This window comes from Oncorhynchus tshawytscha, linkage group LG17 (assembly GCF_018296145.1).
Source record: "Oncorhynchus tshawytscha isolate Ot180627B linkage group LG17, Otsh_v2.0, whole genome shotgun sequence".
NCBI classification, from domain to species: domain Eukaryota; kingdom Metazoa; phylum Chordata; class Actinopteri; order Salmoniformes; family Salmonidae; genus Oncorhynchus; species Oncorhynchus tshawytscha.
Genome location: NC_056445.1, coordinates 414,001 through 425,000, shown reverse-complemented (window position 1 = coordinate 425,000; position 11,000 = coordinate 414,001). Strand labels below are relative to the sequence as shown.

The 11,000-nt window shown below is 42.5% G+C and overlaps 1 non-coding gene and 1 pseudogene across 1 annotated transcript; both read left to right on the top strand.

The window, feature by feature from the left end:
• Nucleotides 1-10,355, top strand: part of LOC112217137 — a 24,257-nt pseudogene extending 13,902 nt beyond the window's left edge.
• Nucleotides 665-933, top strand: LOC112217291. Its single transcript, XR_002948459.1, has one exon.
• Nucleotides 10,356-11,000: the final 645 nt, after the last annotated feature.

Genomic DNA, 11,000 nt, shown 5'->3' with positions numbered 1-11,000 from the left:
CAGGTCATGCGTAGCCAATGTGATTTATAGGATAGTTCTTTTTAGCAGGATATTTTGTACCTGCAGGCTGCAATGTTATGTTGGTTTTATGTAGGCTATTACATAGTTGGCAGTGGCAATTTAATTAAGTAACATTTAGGTTTGTATTTTAATTTAGATTAACCAAATTACATTTTTTTAAATATAAAGACTATTATAAATTTTATTTTAGCCTATTCCTGGCAACTTCAGGAGCGTAACGGAAGTATCTGCGAAGGCCATCGGGAGGAGGGTCGGGAACTTTTTTTTTTTCTGGTTAGGCTATCTTCATCTCTTGCTCCTTATTGAGTCATTTTGTGTTGTAATTATTTAATCAAACAGCGTGCTTAAAGCATCAGACAAGCTGTGTATATATAGTTGATTTTATTAAAACGCATGGGGAAAATACACTTTAAAAATTCGACCATTCGATTGGTGGAAAGAAAAGACGTATTGATCGAACCAAGATTGTTTTTAGTTGGGAACAGCCCTAGACTGTTCTTAGGATGGTTTCAGAAATTACAGCTTTCTTATGATCCATGCTATGTGGTCAGGAAATACTTCTCTCCCTATGTATATAAGAACATTTTTGGAGCCTAAAATGTCCTTCTAGGCTGTTTGTCAGATACTGCAAAAGTCATATGTTGGTCAATGATGTTATGTAAAAGGTCTGACGCCCAGTTCCCACTCCCTGCTATCCGTCGGCTCCCAACAGCCCCTGCTCTACCCCCAGCATGCTCTAGTTGTGCATCGTTGGACACAGGGGCTGCTGACATAGAGGATAACCTCACATCCTGTGTCTCTAAGAGACCATGGCGTCACTGTGTTGATGGACATCCAACAGAACCAATCACTAAGGGGTATCAAGCTGTGGTACGGGGCTGGGCCGCTGATCTCAACTTTCAAACTGAGACCATACCTGTTTTCACAAACGCAAAAGGCAATGCTCTTTCCATTCACCTTAATGTGGCTGGGCCAATAAGAGATGCTGTTTTTTTTGTCGCACAACCCACCCAGCACACACTGACAGGCCACAGCGGGAAGGTGCTGGCGGCTCGTTTTCTTCTGGACAACACTCGCATCGTCTCCGGGAGCTACAACAGGACTTTAAAATTGTGGGGCCTGCGCAGCAAAGTCTGTAAGTTGTGTTTTTCCCCATTGGTGTTAGCATTTCGTTGACATTCCTCTTTCTGTTTCCTCTTTTAAAGGATTTTTTTCCCCAGCCACACATCGGCTTTTTTAAGAGATTAATGTGGATTGTTCTTTAAGAGATTAATGCGAGTATGTTCTACTCGTTGGGGGATTCGTTTTTCTTGTGGGTGGAGCCTTTGGTCAGTTCTAAACGCCCACTCTGTTTCTTCCTCTCAGGCATGAAGACTGTGTTTGCTGGATCCAGCTGTAATGACAGTCTGCACAGAGCAGTGTGTCATGAGCGGCCAGTTCGATAAGAAAGTGCGGTTCTGGGACATCAGGTGAGTGTGGAGGGTGAAACTTTATTCGGATAGTCCCCAATAGATGGTTTATAGACGTCCACCTAACTATCTACTAACCTTAAAGGGGCAATCTACAGTTAAAACAAAGTCTTTGCCCTGTCCATTTCAGTGAAAAGCTGCGGGATAGGGCTGGAGAAATGTAACCACTCTCAAAATATATAAACCAGAGCTATGGATACAAGGACTGACCATCCATGATATCAAAATTAGTTGTGAGGCTATATACTGTTTTACAACTACTTTAACAAACATTGGAGTAAAATATGCTTGTATTTTGTGTTTTGATGTGGTAAGACAGTTGAACTAACCTCATGAGGCATTTATAAGTTATTTTCTTCAAGTCAATGGGTACATATCATTAATTTACCAAAACGGTAAACCTAACCATATCCCTAGTAAAGCTTAATGTATGCTTTCCATTTGTTTTTCAAGCTCTGACATGAAATTAGCAGCAGCAGTACAAAAACTAAGCAAGCAAACGCATTCCTTGCTTCTAGAAGAGGAATTAAAGGGGAATTGCAATCAATCTAAATTTGTTTGTATTTTCCCCAGACTTAAATGGTCTTCGGATGTGATTTAGACTTGGAACATCCCATTTCGTTGTTTCTCTAACAATAATTGCAATTCTGAATTAATAACACAATGATCCAAAACCAGGAAAAATGGTCCAACTGAATTCGGGAAAAATATACTGAATTTGGGGGATTTTTATTTTATTGGCTCCCCTTAAAAATTGCTAGTGTATCATAGCCTTTTTAGGCAATATTGCCAAGCAATGTTCCTGGAAACAGTGGGATATGAGACACTGGAGCAATAAAGAGCAACATGAAAATAGATTTCATGTGAAGCACAATTTGATTTAACTTCCATTTATTTACTCATCTCCTATAGCTTATTGTGGCAGGGTAGCCTAGTGGTTAGAGCGGTGGACTAGTAACCGGAAGGTTGCAAGTTCAAACCCCCGAGCTGACAAGGTACAAATCTGTCAATCTGGCCCTGAACAGGCAGTTAACCCACTGTTCCTAGGCCGTCATTGAAAATAAGAATTTGTTCTTAACTGGCTTGCCGAGTTAAATAAAGGTAAAATGCAATCTGGTTTCCGAGCTGGTCATGGGTGCACCTCAGCCACGCTCAAGGTCCTAAACAATGTCATAACCGCCATCAATAAGAGACATTACTGTGCAGCCGTATTCATCGACCTGGCCAAGGCTTTCGACTGTCAATCACCACATTCTTATCGTCAGACTCAACAGCCTTGGTTTCTCAAATGACTGCCTCGCCTGGTTCACCAACTACTTCTCTGATAGAGTTCAGTGTGTCAAATAGGAGGGCCATTTGTCCGGACCTCTGGCAGTCTGGGTGTGCCACAGGGTTCAATTCTCTGGCTCACTCTCTTCTCTGTACACATCAATGATGTCGCTCTTGCTGCTGGTGATTCTCTGATCCACCTCTACGCAGACACCCTTCTGTATACGTCTGGCCCTTCTTTGGACACTGTGCTAACTAACCTCCAGACGGGCTTCAATGCCATACAACTCTCCTTCCGTGGCCTCCAACTGCTTTTAAATGCAAGTAAAACTAAACGCATGCTCTTCAACCGATCGCTGCCTACTGTGGACGGTTCTGACCTAGGATATGTGGACAACTATAAATACCTGGATGGCTGGTTAGACTGTAAACTCTCCTTCCAGACTCACATTAAGCATCTCCAATCCAAAATTAAATCTAGAATCGGCTTCCTATTTCGCAACAAAGCAGCCTTCACTCCTGCTGCCAAACATACATACCCTCGTAAAACTCACTGTCCTACCGATTCTAGACTTCAGCGATGTCATTTACAAAATAGCCCCGAGGACAAACCATTCAGATGTTTTTTTTTCAAGTCACTGTCTTTTCAATATGTTTTCATGGGGAATCCAGAATTCTAATCGACTTTCCTGCAGTTCCTACCGCTTTCCACTGGATGTCACCAGTTTGTGGAAATTGGTTGAGGTTTTTCCTTTGTGTAATGAAGTACCATAGCTCAGAACGAACGTCACTTCATGTGTACCTTTTGATAGAGGCGCGTAACCAGAAAAGTAGCGTCAGTTTGTTTTGCTCCTGTATTGAACACAGATCATCCCGTCGATCGATTTATATACGTTTAGAAATACCTAAAGTTGTATTACAAAAGTAGTTTGAAATGTTTTGGCAAAGTTTACAGGTAACTTTTGAGAGATTTTGTAGCGGCGTTGTGTAAGTTGGAAGCTGTGTTTTCCTGGATAAAACGATCCAAATAAATGGACATTTTGGATATATATCGACGAAATTAATCGAACAAAAGGACCATTTGTGATGTTTATGGGACATATAGGAGTGCCAATAAAAGAAGCTTGTCAAAGGTAAGGCATGATTTATATTTTATTTCTGCGTTTTGTGTCACGCCTGCAGAGTTGAAATATGCTACTCATTGTTTACTGTTGTGCTATCATCAGATAATAGCATCTTATGCTTTCGCCGAAAAGCCTTTTTGAAATCTGACATGAGCGTAGCTTTAATTTGCTAACTTGCATGTGTAATGTGTGTTTGAATTTGGCGCTCTGCATTTCCCCTGGCTATTGGCCATGTGGGCCTAGCCCAGAGAGGTTAACCATTAACTTCTGGTGTGACAAGTGTTTGAAATTACAACCCAAAAAAGTCCCTCCTATTTGAATAGTAATTCCATAATGTTCAATATCACAAACTTAAGACTTATACAGTTGTGGCCAAAAGTTTTGAGAATTACATATTAATTAAATATTAATTTTCAGTCTGCTGCCTCAGATTGTATGATGGCAATTTGCATATACTCCAGAATGTTACTGTGAGTGCAGATTCATCTGATCACCCTTTACACAAATATTAATTTTCAGTCTGCTGCTTCAGATTGTATGATGGCAATTTGCATATACTCCAGAATGTTAACATTACTGATAGAAATTTGGTAACTGATTTGTCACCCTGCATTAAAGTCCCCCGCCACTAAGAGTGCCGCATCTGCATGAGCAGTTTTCTGTTTGCTTATTTCCTTATACAGCTGACGAGTGCCGTCTTAATGCCAGCATCTGTCTCTGGTGGTAAATAAACAGCCACAAAAAATATAGATTTATCATCAAAGTTTATCATGAGACTCTACTTCAGGCGAGCAAAATCTAGAGACTTCCTTAGATTTCGCGCTCCAGCTGTTGTATACAAATATACACAGCCTCCCCACCTCGTCTTACCAGAGTGTGCTGTTCTGTCTAGCTGGTGCAGCGTATATCCCGTCAGCTGAATGTTATCCATGTTGTCATTCAGCCACGATTTTTGTGAAACATAAGATATTACAGTTTTTGATGGTAGTATATTCGTGATCGTACCTCGTCCAATGATTGTACATTGGCAAATAATACTGTAGGTAAGGGCAGCTTTCCCACTCGCCATCGGAGGATCCTTACAAAGCACCCGCCCTGTGTCCTATATACATGCGTCTCTTGCCAATGACTGGGGTTTTGGCCTTGTCGGGTGTCTGAAGTACACCCTGTGCGTCCTGCTTGTTGAAGAATTCATCTTTGTCTAATCTGAGGTGAGTGATTGCCACCGTATCTTCTGGATATCAGGACAGCAAACATTATGTACAAAATAAGTTACAAATAACTGAAAAAGAACACAATAGCACAATTAGTTAGGGGGCCCGTAAAACGGCTGCCATTTTTTTCCGCCGCCATCTTATGGGGATATATGCCTTCTATTAACAATTTTCCAAGGAAGTGATACCCACTTCCCCCGGAGGGTAGTTATGGTTTTTGTGCCTATTAATTGGTCATGATACCTTGTTTTCGAACCAATACTGAAGCGTCTGCAGATTTACGACTGGAGATTACGGGTGACCAAATGTCTTATACCAGTGTTACGCCTCATATCATTGACAACACACATTACCAAAACTATTCAGTTTTCTTCCTATTTCCACATAGGGTTTCCCCTCCCAAAAGGGCATAAACCAACCTCTCTCCTTATTGCTACTACAAATACACACATTTGAATATCTTTTTTACATTTTTTTTTCCATGAATGCGGCTTTTGTTCAGAATTTATAGACAACCTTATCACCATCCACATTACCTCCGGTTGGCCTTCTCCATGGACTACTTCTTTACAACCTACTGTAGTAGTACACAAGCCTAACAATTTATCCATACAGGGCAACACCCCCACTAGGGACCTATCCTGAACGAAACCTACCAGACACTGTAGTGTCACTCACAGATCTCGCAAAGAACTAGCTCGACTCTGGATCTATCCTTATGGAATCTACCCTACACCATATATTTTAATGTATCTCGCTGACAAACACCTCCACTCAGGACCTATCCTTAAAGGAACCTACCCTACACCATATATTTACGACCTGTCGTTACACAATGGGCCTACTGAATAAACTTTCTAGGTCTGTATCCTATAATTGTTCAGCCTACGATTCTCATCTGCCCAATATGTCAGAATGAATGGTAATAGGTGTAGGAACTGAGCATACCTTGGTGCTGGCTCCTGTTTCACTGATTCGGACTCTAGTTTGACTGTATAATTGTGGTGAACCCTGCTCGCAGAGCCAACTGTAAGGTTCTAAATAGTTTTTACTCTAACGGACAACTAGTCAAAGCTTAAACCAAGTGTATTCACCCAAAGGGTCAAACCGCTACAAAGACTTGTTTCCCCTAGCACAAGTATTTATACCCTGGTTTTAGGCAGCGTATCCTCCTTTTCTCTAAACACTAAACAATTGTTGTTGCTAGGCAGGAAGTTAATTTACGTGGGTAATAAACTATTCCTTCATCTGACCTGACCTCGACCCACATTCCACCCTTATCAGTGACCGCAACATGTACATTTCTCCTTCATATAACCATTAACTTCTGGTGTAGCAAGTATTTCAAATTACAACCCAATACTTGCGACATGTTTACATTTTTAAAGTAGATCTCATGTTAGAAAAGGGGGGGGTAGGTCTCATGCTGCTATAGGGGAATATCCAAATAATGAGAATGTTTGGAGGCGGAGAACCCAGTTGGGGAAATCATACATACCCAGTGCATTTGTGTCATGGGTAATGGTTGTATGGGGTCTTTGCCTAGGGGGTCATTTTATTATCATGACACTGGCTTTTTGTCCTGGGGTGTGTTCATTAGGAACCCAGAGGAAGGAAAATCTGCCTTAACGGGGAGGGACCTACCTGAATTTGTACAATACAGTGTGCTCTAATAAATATCCCCTCATGCAACACTTAACTTTTTTAGCTTGCGCCGTCTGTTCATTTTGGTTGTTCTGACTTTTTTTTTTTAAGAGCGGAGAGTATAGTCTGCGAGCTGGAGCTTCTGGGCCGAGTCACGTCTCTTGACCTGAACCACAACCGCACCGAACTGCTCACCTTCTCTCGGGGTGTCCTGGTTAAGATCATCGACTTGCGCAGCAACAGGGTCCGTCAGACCTTCAGGTACAGGGACATGTCACTTTAGGACTGTAGACTCGAGCTCATTTACCTGACCACCACACCCCACTTGATGTCAAACCAGCACTCAGTGTTTTATTTCTTGTACATTTGTAGTCCTGGATAGCCTCATCCATATTGTCAATTAAGATAATCTGAGGTGATTGCATGGGTGGTCAGAGATTCTCTTTATTCTTATTGGTGAATAGATGCTGTATGTGGGCAATGGAATAGTCCTAATAATGCAAACCCTGCCTGTCTTACACTCAACGTATTTCAAAGGAAACCTAATATTATTGGAACCCAGGTCTGCTATAGATTAGTGGTGTTGGAGGTTTGTCAACAGTGTTTTCCAATCTTTCCTCCCAGTGCTCAGGGCTTCAATTGTGGCACTGACTGGACCAGAGTCACCTTTTTATACCAATGGGTGTCCTAAATGTCACTCTATTCCCTATATGGTGCACTACTTTTGACCAGAGCCCAATCATTGGTTTATAGTTTTACTAACATTGGTCATGGTCAAATTCCCTACCATCCTCCATGAAAGTGTGCACATGCTCACCTATCCAGCCACAGTCCCATGAGTCTCCACTCGAGCACCTTGTTTTGATCCTCCTGTTTCCTTGTGTTCTCAGTCCCGATGGCAGTTATGTGGCGGGGGGCTCTGCAGACTGAGAGCTGTATGTGTGGAACGTCCTGACAGGCAAGTTGGACCGCACCCTGGGCCAGAACGAACCACTGGTAAGTTTGAACTTCTGGAGTAGGATCGTCTCGCTTCGACAATTCTTTCTAGTCCATTTTGCATTTTTTAAGTTTCAGGTTCAGAATTTGAGGGATAAGCCATAGACTTAGATAGACAGATCTCGTGCCACAAAGCCTGTTTTTAACGGGCAGGGCCATTGAGGACTTTTACCATTTTTAAGTAGTGAGCTGGGTGGGACTTTCTTTGCAGAGTTTCCCTTAAAATTTTAGCAGTGGTGGCAAGGGTCAGGGAAGGATGGTGGGAGGAGGGTCTCAAAAGTGCCCCACCGGGAATGGACTGAAGGTCCAACAAGTCTACTATGGGGTTGTCTGATGCTGTTCATTACTCTTGTTGACCGAGGGAAAGTACTTGTTGATAGTTCTAGCATCTTCAAAGTGTGGCAGGTGGACGCGTGTTAGTGCACAGCTTGTCCCATCAATTAATCATAGAAAGTGTGGATTAGCTGATAACTACGAAACAAACATTCTGGATAATATATATAGGATCTTGAACTATTTATTGATCAGCATTTTGATATGCTCGAAAAAGAATCGGATACACTGACGTGAACAAAATACATTTCCTCGAGCTCTGCGATCGAAACTGAAGGGAAGCCGCTGTCTAAAATTCTAAATTTAATATAGGGGAGGGATGTTTTTATAATATCTCCAGAAGATAGAGCATTGCTTATAAGCATGAGTGAGCCATTTAAAAAAAATGGATCTATTGCCTGGGCTACTGGGGGAGGTTGAGGCCTTAAACAGGTATGGATTATAGTAGGGATGCACGATATATCGGTGAACATGTCTAGTTTAACGGCCCGATGTTTAAAACCGTCAAATGTCAAAGCTGACATGCGTACCTATACCGTACCTGTATGTACATGCCGTAATGACGCTACGTTAAGTTTTGCACTATACGTGCAACACAGCATTCCTAAACTAGCCCACAATGTTTGCTGTGTGGATTGAGCTGTCAACAAGTCGATATATGCACTGCATCGCAGTAATTAGTGTCACTACAAACCCAGGTTCGATCCCAGGCTGTGTCACAACCGGGCCAAGGCCAATGAGGCGACGCACAATTGGCCCAGTGTCGCCCAGGTTAGGGGAGGGATTGGCCGGCTAGGATTTCCTTGCTCTAACGACTAGTTGTGGCGGGCCGGGCACCTGCAAGCTGACTTCTCTCGCCAGCTGGGCGGTGTTTCCTCCGACACATTGGTGCGGCTGGCTTCCGGGTTAAGCAAGCAGTGTGTCAAGAAGCAGTGCGGCTTGGCAGGGTCGTGTTCCAAAGGACACATGGGACTCGGGAGAGGCGAAGGTCGAGGGCCATTGCTGCAAATTCCCTACGGACAAGACTAACTACCAATTGGATATCACAAAATTGGGGAGGGGAAAAAATCCTCTATGGTGCTGCCCATGCTGTCAAAGAAGCCATTATGGCACAGATGAAAGGAAGGGATCTTTCTCCAGCTCTGAGATACCTTCTACCTGATACTCCTGTTCTGCCGTCCTGCTCAATTCTGACGTTCTGTTTTCTCTTCTCTCTCAGCTCGGCCATCAACTCTGTGTCCTGGTCACCGTCGGGAGCCTACGTGATTAGTGTGGAGAAAGGCAGCAAGGCCGTGCTCTGGTCCGACATGTGATTGGCTCTGCTCTAGCCCTCTGCCATTGGTTGACTGGCTGGCTGTCTGTCTGGACTGTTCAATGGAAGCACAGACTGGACAAGGGGTTCCCTAGCCCCACCCTCTAATGTCCAATCCCCCCATTGGCATTGGACCATTCTGTGCTCAAATGCGTGGGGGGTGGCTTGCCTATAGGGGGAGGTCATCTGTTGGGCAGCAGAGAATTAGTTTGTGTCCAGTTGGAAGTGTCAGTGGAAGAGCCATGAAGGCAGTTCTCTAAGTATAAAACTATTATATATCCATTTGAAATTATACCCAACCAAGGCGAGTGAGTCACAGTTGAACTTATAAAACAGTTGTTGCCAAATTGCAAATCAAAAGCTATCTGATTGGATTCCAGCCATAGAATAGAGTTAAATGCACAGAAATAGAATGGCCGTATCATTGACTTGGGGATGGGGATGCCCGTTTGATTCACAATATTTCTATACATTTAATCCTATCCAATTGCTGAGCATTGAGGTTGTCAGGGGTCATTTAATACTGTAGTTCAGTGGTCTTCAAACCTTGTCCTGGCAGCATCATGTTGTGGGGGTGCTTTGCTGCAGGAGGGACTGGTGAACTTCACAAAATAGATGGCATCATGAGGAAGGAAAATTATGTGGATATATTGAAGCAACATCTCAAGACATCAGTCAGGAAGTTAAAGCTTGGTCGCAAATTGTAAACGAGAACTTGTTCTCAACTCAATTGTTGCATGCTGCGTTTATATTTTTGTTCTACAGTTCAGCAGGGGCATAGTCATAAAGCATCTGAGTAGAAGTGCTGATCTAGGATCAGTTCACCCCTTTCATATCCATTATGTTCTAAAAGGCTAAACTGATCTGAGACATTTTATGCCCTGGAGGATGCAAGGCACTGATAAGAATGAACCTGGTTAAATAAAGGTGAAATAAAAATAAAAAATAAAATATATATATATATATATATGGGTCTTCCAAATCGACAATGACCTCAAGCATACTTCCAAAGTTGTGGCAAAATGGCTTAAAGGACAACAAAGTCAAGGTATTGGAGTGGCCATCACAAAGCCCTGACCTCAATCCTATAGAAAATTTGTGGGCAGAACTGAAAAAGTGTGTGCGGGCAAGGAGGCATACAAACCTGACTCGGTTACACCAGCTCTGTCAGGAGGAATGGGCCAAAATTATCCCAACTTGTTGTGGGTAGCTTGTGGAAGGCTAACTGAAATGTTTGACCCAAGTTAAACAATTTAAAGGCAATACTACCAAATACTAATTGACTGTATGACTGTATAAACTTCTGACCCACTGGGAATGTGATGAAAGAAGTAAAAGCTGAAATAAATCATACTCTCTCTACTATTCTGACATTTCACATTCCTAAAATAATGTGGTGATCCTAACTGACCTAAGACGAGGTGTATGTAAACTGTTAATAATGTATTCGTATCTGAACTTTTATGTTGGCCTAAAGCTGACCCCATCTTCCAAAGACGCTAAACAGACACTAGCCCCCCAGAGACTGTATTAGCTCCACTCAACACTTGCATGTTGTTTTTGTTTGTCTTTTTCATTACAATGGACTCGTTGACACACATGACATGTCAGCTTTACA